Here is a 10,698-nt window from a genome sequence, read left to right as displayed (position 1 = left end):
GGGGAACCATAATTGACCTCAGCTTTGGTCGCATGGTAACAGACTGCCTGGGTATTAGATCACTGCATACCACAGAATTACCAACACACTGCCCACAAAGTCAGGGGAAATTTCTGCATTTGCAATTCAGAAAGCTCCATAGAGCAGACCCTTGTAGAGAAGAGGCAGCCTGTCAGGAGAGCTGGAGCTTCTAGGAAGATGGCAAAAGGGCCCTCTAGAACCCCGCCATGTTGTAAAAACCGGTTCAATTTCAGTCCTTTCACAAAAGGGTTGTAACTTTCACAGCCCTACTGACTAATGAAAACACTGATGGGAAAATTAATTAGTGTATATATGAAGCATCTCTGAATGCTGAGACTGGGGAGGACCTTGGGAGGCCATTTATTTTCATTTTCTGGAGGCCAGTTGGCATATTTTAATGTTTTAAAGCTATTGTCTAAAGGGCTGAGAAAGCAAAATGCCTAAAGAAGGAAGATTCTACTTCTCTCCAGGAAACTCCATTTGTTGCTATCATTGTTATTTTACTACATCATAAAACTCCAGATTGAAGGATACAAAGTTCCAGTGGAAAGGAAGTCATCACCCAACGTCAGTTTTGGAAGAAATGATTCCACTTGTTGATGACAGTAACATGATCATTCCATGATTCAACAACTTTAAAGTGGTCGCCAGTGAGGAGACTTGGGTGTCTCAGATCAAGCTAAATTGGGCCACAGACCAAACTGGTTTTAAATGTATTGACTTTAAGATTTTAAATTGACTGAATAACTCCAAAGTCTAACAAAGGAACACAAATAGTTAAACTATTCACTCATAAAGGTGTTGAGATCTAGGAGTGAGTCAGTGTACACTAGTGCAATGAAAACAAATCAAATTCCCATCTTAAGGGAGCCTGCCCCTGTTGGTGAGAAGCCTGGAGGGCTGCCTGGCTTACTAAGTCCTCACTTCAAACCCCAAACTTCCTCTCCTCTTTTGAAACCCTCCAAATACCAAGTATGTCATTTTCCACTTCCCATTGGAAGATAATTCTCTTTCCCCAGGATACTTTAGATAATCCTAGAGCCCAGCCCCTTCTGACCACATCAGCAATAAGGCACTATGCACACCCCAGTTCAGCTTTACCTCTGACTGATCTGAGTGTTCCCACTGTCTTCCTTGTCTTTCTAGCTTCCAGGTGCCCATCATTGTACCTAGCATATAGTAGATACTCAACTTTTCTTGTTGCTGGTAGTTTGTTGACACAATTTTAGTGGGATCTGAAAATTCTGTACGAACAGAGAACTTAAGTTAGACTCTCAGCGGTAAACCTGCTTTTTCAATGCCAACATCTATTTTCTGTCTGACAAAAAAGATTACTTCCATTGTCCATCTAGAGCCCGCTGTATTCTAGAAACTGTAGGTTGAAACCCTGCCTTTGAAAAGTTTTTAGTTTACTGACATAAAAAAAGAACTACTTTGAATTCCTATGTCATATATCTTGCCTTGAAATGTGTTCTAGTTGTTTTACATTTATAGATTCTGTATTTCCTGTTAGAATAGGGTCTTCCATTTCCTTTTATTTCATATCGTGCCCAGAACAGTGCTGAGCACTAACTAGTAGGTGCTGGTAAGAACCCAGATAATGAATGGATGGATGACTAAGTACTGTATTCACAGACAGAAAAGTGAAGTGGATAGGTTTGGAGGTCAGATAGAGTTGAGTTATAAATCTAATTCTGAGCTCTACCAGCTTGTGTGACTGGGAAAATTATGTAAATCCTTTAAGCTTCAGCTATTCCATCTATAAACTTGGATGGTTGTAGAACTGACCCTACAAGTTTGCTGTGAGGATTAAATGGGATACTAACTGTAAAATGCTTAGCACAGAACCTAGAATATAGTGTTTGAAAAATATTAGCTACTGTTATAATCAGAAGTGATAAAAACAGGGAAAGAAAGATAAGGAGGGTGGGGGACAGGGATTACTGGAGTTATTGTGGCTGGATTAGAGGGTTAGCAGAATTTTAAAGAGGGTGGAGGTGGGAGCCAGCCGTGTATGGTGTAGAAAGGAGTCGGGGACACTGGCTTCTAGACCTGGCTCTCCCTTCAGCTGGATGCAGGACCTTGGGCAAATCATCTCATCTTTAGGGCCTTAATTTCTTTGGTAGAAGGTTACATTAAATGACCTCTGGAATCTCTTCCCACCCAAACAATGTATACTTTTAGGGAAAAGATTTCTATGATGTCTCTCTCCCTCTCCTTACTAAAAAAACAGAACAAACCCTTCAAATAAGAGATTACATGACTATTTGCAATCTGAGGTCCAGAGAGGTTATGAAACTTACCCCAAGATCACAGAGCTGATTGGTGGTGACTTGGATACAAATCCCTACCCCCCGAGTCACTGTGTAGTGGTGGCCCTCTAAATGATGTCAGATGACTCAAAGGCAGAAGAGGGCAGAGCTCAGGAGGCATTTTCTGGGGCAAGAAAAGCATAATGCAGGGCTTGCTGTGAGATAATGCCACTAGATATAGAAAGGCATAGATGAAGGAGAACTTTGATCCACAGCTAAAAGCTTTAATAAGATGTAGATAGCTAGGAATCAAGGTACCTAATAATATTTCCACTTTATTTACTGTTAAAAATATGGGCAGTCTGGAGAGAAGATATTCAAATGTAGAAACAGACATGAACACAAAAGAAAAATTAGCAAAGGAGTTCTCTGTACAAATAGCCAAAATGATAGTCTTATGGGTTCAGATGAATATGGGAATGACTTTTGGGGACCTAGAACAGTAGCTACCTCCCTTTCTCTCCTGGTCTTAAGGTCACCCTACCCGAAGCATTGAACTCTGAGATTATAGATATGCTCCTGCCAGCCTCCAGTTCTCTCTGGTTTCTAGAAAGCAAACAGGTGTGAGGATGAGAGCAGGGGCTGAAGGAAGATGTGGCTTCTCTCTCACGGGCAGTTACAGCTGCATCATGCCTGCGGAGGGTCTGTGCTTTTCTCTTGCCCAGGCCCTTCTTGTTTAAGCTTTCACTTTCAGCTTCCCAGTGGGCTTTGTGAGGTTATCCATTTTCCAGTTTGACTTAGTGCTCACTTTTACACCTGCCAATATGACACCTTGGGAAAGGATTGAAGGAGACATTAAGAGCTGTATAGAGATAGCACTGAGAGCAAGGATAAAAGCCGCACTGAGAAGAAAAAAATCTGAGGACCTAGGGAGAGCCGTTGAAATGCTTATTGATTGGCTGAGTGCAATAAATACAGAATGATGAGTTTTTAAAAGTTTGGAATGAAAAACCAAAAAGAAAAGGGTGCATTTAGTATCTCTGAGGATCCTTGAATTAAATAACTGATTCCAGTTCTGAGCAGAGTAAGTACAAGGTGAGCCTGGAACATTTTGTGCCAGAAAGCAAGAAACTACTCAAAAACTGATGGAGATGTGTCAAAAGTACACTAGAGCTGGCATGAACAGTGTATACTGGCCAGATTTGGAACAACTTGAGCATGAAAAACTAAAATGAATGTAATTGATAGTACACTCAATTTTTAAAAAACATACCAGTTAATAGGAATACTCAGAAAATGAAAGAAGAGGAGAGGAATGTACTTCTTTACAAAAAGAATGCCAGCTAATATATATCAAAGGGATCATAGAATTAAAAAAAAGGTTTTTTTGCAACCTGCAATGTATTTATATTATTAAGCAAGGATCATCAGTGGATGATAAAATCACTAGGTAAGAGTTATTAGGAAACAGGATATTCACACAGTGGCAGAGTATTTTCCCACAGATTACTTATTAATTAAAAATGGAAAATATACCCTTACAATGATGAGGTCTCATAAATGCCATCTTAACTAAGTGATCAAATTAGTCATCACTAAGAGTAGAACAATGGCTGTTATGTGCTCTTGAGATGATGCAGTGTGAAATACACAGTATTACCTGTGAAGTATTTTTGCCAAAAGTCTTCATCCTGAATCTGTGAAGCCTTAAGACCTAAATTCTACTGTATAGGAAATAGAGGGATAGAGGAACAAGTTAAATGACACTAGAAGGAAACAATCAGACAAATCTAGAGCGTGGACATTGTGAAAGAAAACTGTACAGGATTCTTCAAAATATCAATATCTCGAGCAAACAACAGAGGTAGGGAAACCGGTCCAGATTAAAAAAATTAAAAGAGTCTAAAGAGGCACAGCCTTGCAAAGTGTAATCCTTGTCAGATCTAGTTGGGAAAAATGAAACAGCCATAAAACACATTTCAGGGACAATTACAGAAATTTAAGTATAGATTGGATCAAAGATAAAATTAAGGAATTTTTTAAAAATGTGGTAATGGTGTTGTGCCTTTTAGGAAAATATCCTTATTCTTAGGAGAAATATGCTGAAATTTAGGGCTGAAGTGTAATGTCTGTAACTTACTGTCAAATGGTTCATCCAAAAAAATTTCACATTTGTATGTGTGTGTGTGCACACGCACATGTGAGCTTAGAGAGATGGAGACTGAGAAAGAGAAAGCAAGCACAGCACATGTTAGCCACTGTTGAATCTAAGTGGACGGTACCTGAATGGTTTATTGTACTCTTTTTTCAACTTTTCTGTCCAAAGTTTTAAAGATAAATTGAGAACTAAATTTCTGAGGAAATTGGCAGTCAGAGAAAAAGATTATATCTGGAAAAACAGAAGCTCTTTTATTCCTAATCAATCCTATTATTGTAATAGGGGCACCTCTCTGCCCCCCAGCCCCCACATGAATGGCAGGGGCTCTGACTGCTTCACTTTGAAGCCGGTGAACATGAGAATATGGCAGTAAGAGAAAGGAGATGTTTTCGCTAAGTGACACCCCTTTCCTCAGGCAGAGGGAAGTCACTTAAGGAAAACATCTCACTAAGTTTAGTTTAAGACATTAAAAATGAAGATTTACTCTAAGTTCTCTGAAAAGAACCTAGAAATATTGGCTAGATAATCAGATAGGGAATGGAAAACAATGAGAAAGAAAGAGAGGACCCCCAATAATGACAACTTCCCAGTCTTGAGAATGGGAATCCTGATTTTTACCTTATTAAGCTAGTATGAAGAAAATGAAGTTAAAATTTGAGGTACCATTGCAGAGAATTCACACCTCCATGGAGGCCCCCACACTACCAGCACAATGTGAGCCACAACATCAATTACTTCTTTTCTGTGAAACTATTCAAAGTTGAAAGCACAATTTTTTTAGCTTAATTATGTGATGATTAATTGCTTTAATTCTTAATTTCATCAAACTAATATGGTCTGAATCATAAATTCTCAAAATAAGATGAGAAAAAATTACAATCTAAAAATTGTATAAACAATCATTGTATAATGACATCTCAAAAATTCCAAGGAAGATGAAAATTATATTTGACTAAGTTCATATTTAGCATTTTCAAATTGATTTAAATAAAACTTACATAAGAAGATGAGAATTATCCTCTGGCTACTCTCTCTGATAAAAATGATCTTGGTGTTCATAAGACAACTCATGCTTTGTAAAAATCTTCTGCTGCTGTTGCTGCTGCTGCTGCTGCCGCTGCCAAGTCGCTTCAGTCGTGTCCAACTCTGTGCGACCCCGTAGACGGAAGCCCACCAGGCTCCCCCGTCCCTGGGATTCTCCAGGCAAGCACACTGGAGTGGGTTGCCATTTCCTTCTCCAATGCATGAAATAGTGAAAAGTGAAAGGGAAGTTGCTCAGTTGTGTCCTACTCTTAGCGACCCCATGGACTACAGCCTACCAGGCTCCTCCATCCATGGGATTTTCCAGGCAAGAGTACTGGAGTGGGGTGCCGTTGCCTTCTCCGAAAAATCTTCTGAGTGCTATTAAAGTCACATGGAAAAGGCATGTACAAAACAATAATATCTTTGTTCATCCACTTATTCAGTCAACAAATTTACTGAACATCAGCTATCTCCTAGCACCATGCAAGATAGTGAGGGTACAAAGATAGCTAAAGTCCCTGAAGGAACTCAGTCTCACTGATCTATAAGGATATTTTGAGAGAGAGTGATTCCTTCTCTTTGGACAAAGGAGAGAGGGCTTGTAGGGTTAGGAAGACATCACAGGGAATATCATGCTCGGGGCAAATATGAATGAATATGCAGCAGGTAGTAGGAACACAAAGAAGGATGTTCCAGGCAGAGGAAGCAGCAGGAGCAGACATAGGTATCTGCCAGTAGTGTGGCTTGGATGATGGGGTGGAGGGAAGCACTTTTCAATGAGATCAGAATACAGGAAAGCAGATCCAGGTGAAATTATGCTGGGTTCAGTGTTTGATGTGATGTTTCAGGGCCTGAAGGCCTGTAAGAGGAGTTGTCAATAGACACATTTAGGATTTCAAGAGAGGACCCTCTCTTAGGGCCCTGCTCTGGCTCTCCTCCAGAAGCACACCTCCACTCAGGGCCACAGGGACCTCCCTACCCAGAGCCCACACTCTCTCCTACTCAAGACTCCTCTAGGTCTCCAGGATCACAGAATTCCTTGCTCAGATAGCACAGATCCTGCTTCTAGGCTCTGAGGGATGGTTGAGAAGCAGCTATTTGTGGGGCTGATGATGGACTTGGTCACAAGGACCAGAGTGAGTGCACATATTGATGCCAGCCCCCTTATAGTATGTGATGGACTGAGGGTGAGAGGAGGACTGTACGCCGTGGGTTAGAGGATGGCTTCCGCACACTTCATGGTCTGGTGTGGAAATCTGAAATTCTACAATTGACCACAGCCTTCCAGGTTATTATGAAAGTTTATACATCAAGGTAGGAGGATAGAATATATTTTATTTGTTCATTAGATTGACTTATGACTTTAACACATTTAACATACGCTCTGTAAGCCTCTATTTTTACTCTTGACTGAGCCTACAAATGTTAAGGTGATCCTGAGCAGCTGAAAATACTAAATAGGAATTGAGGAGAGACTTTACCTCTGGCCATCTGTATTTGGGGGTGATCAGCACACAGCCACTGCTGTGCAAGTTGGGGGGGTGCTACAGTGGGTATCCAAAGTCACAAGAAAAGAGAGCCATGGTCTAAACTTGGAGACATGCCATCTTTTAAGCAACAGATGAAGGAACCAGCCAAGGAGCCTGCAGAGACACTGCCAGAGAGGTGGGAGAAATACTAGCAGAGCTAAGTTCCAAAAGCCAAGCAAGAAGAGGGTTTCAAGAGGAATAGAATGGTCAATAAAATGGACAGTGTATATAAAATGATCAGCACAGGGCCTGGCCTGAGGTGAGCAACCAATCACCGTGGCTGCAAGTGTCATGAGGATGGTAGAAGTGATGATGGTGATGACGATGTCTCTGTTCTTTACTGCTTCTCTCTGCTTCAAACACCTTTCCCTCTTTCTCCACCTTAACCCAAATTCCTGTGGATTACATTCTCTAGGAAGTCTTCCTCTTGCCCATTGGGCTGTCTTCCTATGTGCCCCTGGGGTCATTCTTATCATAACTCATTCTTCTCACTGCACATTTATAGCACGTAATAGACTGCTGGTGAGGCCTGGCGTGCTGCGATTCATGGGGTCGCAAGGAGTCGGACACGACTGAGCGACTGACCTGATCTGATCTGATTTATTAAATGAGTGATCATGGTTTCTAGGGTGACCAACTACCCTAATTTAACTGTAACTGCCTGGTTTCAGCAATTTAAGTCCTGTGTCCCAGGAAACCCCTCAATTCTAGGCAAACCTATATGGTTAGTCACCCTAAATTGATATCTTTTTTTTTGAATGAATAAATAAGTGAGTGAGTGGCAGTGTCAATATCAAAGTTAATGACCCTCAGCTTTTTCCATGTATATATGAGCATAAGCCTATTCAGTAAGTCTGGAGGATTCAGTGTTTTCCCTATACTCTTCACTCCTCATCAAACTGATGATGCTGTGGGCGAGACACTCTCATGACCTGGTTGTATTCTGGTTCCAGCTCTGTTTTACCCTGTAGTCCTAGAAGGGGATAGCTTCCTTTTCTCAACCAGGGCTCCTTATCTGAACCACAGAACAAGAAAATCATCTAAGTACTATTTTGTCATCTCTCTCCAGGTTGGTGTAAAAACAAGTTCTATTCTAGATGCATAGGAGAGAAGTTGATGCACACTGTCAGTGCCTTAGGGCATTTAGGGCTTAATTCTTTCACCTGTTGAGAATCACACAGGACCTGCAATCCAGAATGCCACTGGGGGACTTCCCTGGTGGTACAGTGGATAAGAATCCACCTGCCAGTGCAGAGGGGCGTGGGTTTGATCCCTCATCCAGGAAGATTTCACATGCTGCAGAGCAACTAAGCCTGAACACCACAATGAAGAATAGCCCCTGCTCTCTCAACTACAGAAAGCCTGCGCAAAGCAACAAAGACCCTGCACAGTCAAAAAAAAAAAAAGAATGCCACTGAGATTGTCCTCTGCCTTCGTTCATAGCAGAGCTGGCTGGAAGAGAGAAGCTACAGAAAAGAAGTGTCAAAGGATGGGGCTTGTGTTATCTCTATTCTGCAAATTGAGGAACTGAGGCCTGGAGAGGAAGTGAATTATTATTTTCCCAGGATAGACAAAGTTAGAAAGCCGTAAGATCTCACCAGTCAGGAGAGGAAAGTAGACAACCAACTTCCCGGGCCTTGATGCAATGGTTAGTCACCAACTCTGCTTCTCAGCTGGCAGTTGCCAAAGTCAAGCTGCACTGTAAGTCATCTTGTGGAAGACAAATGCTCTATAAATAAATTGATTTGGAACAGTCTCAAATACACAAAAACCACATTGTCTTTAAATGTATGTCTCAACTTTTTTTTTCTCTCATTTTCTTTCTCTTATTAGAGAGGTCAGCAAGGAAGGTTTTTTTTGTGTGTTTTTTTTTGAATTTTTTTTTCTTTAATAGAAAATTATTTAATTAGTATACATGTGTTCCCCATCCTGAACCCTCCTCCCTCCTCCCTCCATCCCTCTGGGTCGTCCCAGTGCATTAGCCCCAAGCATCCAGCATCGTGCATTGAACCTGGACTGGCATCTCGTTTCATACATGACGTTTCACATGTTTCAATGCCATTCTCCCATTGGGAGAAGATTGTGGGAAGATTTGGGAGAATAGCAAGGAAGGTTTTGCAAGAGAGGCCTTAATAAAATTCAACCTGAGAAACCAGGAAGAACTTTTCTGTATTGTCTTTAAACAGACATATTTGATTATCAAATATTTGTTTAAAAGCTCTTTGATTCAATACATCTGTCTGTAAGCATGCATCTGTATATTATACTCAAGCTAGTTATACATTATACATCAGTCCCTTTAAAAACTCATTTTCTAGAAGAACTGATTATTCATTTTTGTCATTCAATTTCTGATCATTAAAAATTTCATGTGTAAAAGCACTGCATACTGGTGGGGTATTGTATAAAGAGAGAATATTCTTAATGACTAGCCTGAAGGAAAAAAAACTGTTGATGGCTCTTCCATCCGAGGAAGAATCAGAGACAAATGTCTGAGGAAAACCTTAGACTTGGGTGATATCAGAATGGAGGGTAATGGGAGAGTGGCCTCAGGGCTCTGATTTCAGCTTAATTCTGACGCAGTTACCCACTTTTAAGTGACATTCTCAGTGGTACACTGTTTCATTCGTAAGTGAAAGTAGCTCAGCTGTGTCTGACTTTTTGTGACCCCATGGACTATAGCATGCCAGGCTCCTCTGTCTATGGAATTCTCCAGGCAAGAATACTGGACTGGGTTGCCATTTCCTTCTCCAGGGGATCTTCCCAACCCAGGGATGGAACCTGGGTCTCCTGCATTGCAGACAGATTCCTTACTGTCTGAGCCACCAGGGAAGCCCTTGTTTCATTGGTGGGGTAAGTTAATTAAGCCCTCCCCCTGTGGCATCAATGCCTCACCATATTAGCAAGGACAATAGAAGCACACTGAGGGGTCCAGAGCTTTTATTGAGCAGTCATTCATCTGACAGGAAGGTCACAGGGTTGCCAATACTAATTGAAAGAGCTCTTACTTTGTGTCTGATTCACGTGACTGAAAGAAAGCGAATCCACCTCTGGTCTAGTGAAAGAAATACTTTAGATGGCTTGAGAAAATGTCTAAGTTTGAAAATGTTCCTCTCTCAATGTCTGACTCTTGTGACCCCATGGACTGTAGCCCATCAGGGTCCTCTGTCCATGGAATTCTCTAGACAAGAATACTCGAGTGTGTAGCCATTCCCTTCTCCAGGGTATTCTCCTGACCCATGGATCAAACCTGGGTCTCCTGCATTGCGGGCAGATTCTTTACCATCTGAGCCACCAGGGAAGCCTAAGTTGTTTGCTGCTAAGTTGCTTCAGTCGTGTCCGACTCTGTGTGACCCCATAGATGGCAGCCCACCAGGCTCACCCATCCCTGAGATTCTCCAGGCAAGAACACTGGAGTGGGTTGCCATTTCCTTCTCCAATGCATGAAAGTGAAGTCGCTCAGTCATGTCTGACTTTCAGCGACCCCATGGACTGCAGCCTATCAGGCTCCTCCATCCATAGATTTTCCAGGCAAGAGTACTGGAGTGGGTTGCCATTGCCTTCTCCAGTCTAAGTTGTTTAAAGCAGGTTAAATTCCACTGAGGCTTTCCATGTTGGTTCAGATAAGCTGTTAAGAAAGTATTTTGGTCTTGCGGGGCATTCTGGAGGTATTCTGGAGGGACTCTTCTTCTCAATAAGCAGATCTTACCTTGGT

Source organism: Bos indicus x Bos taurus, chromosome 11 (assembly GCF_003369695.1).
Source record: "Bos indicus x Bos taurus breed Angus x Brahman F1 hybrid chromosome 11, Bos_hybrid_MaternalHap_v2.0, whole genome shotgun sequence".
NCBI classification, from domain to species: domain Eukaryota; kingdom Metazoa; phylum Chordata; class Mammalia; order Artiodactyla; family Bovidae; genus Bos; species Bos indicus x Bos taurus.
This window is presented reverse-complemented; position numbering follows the sequence as displayed.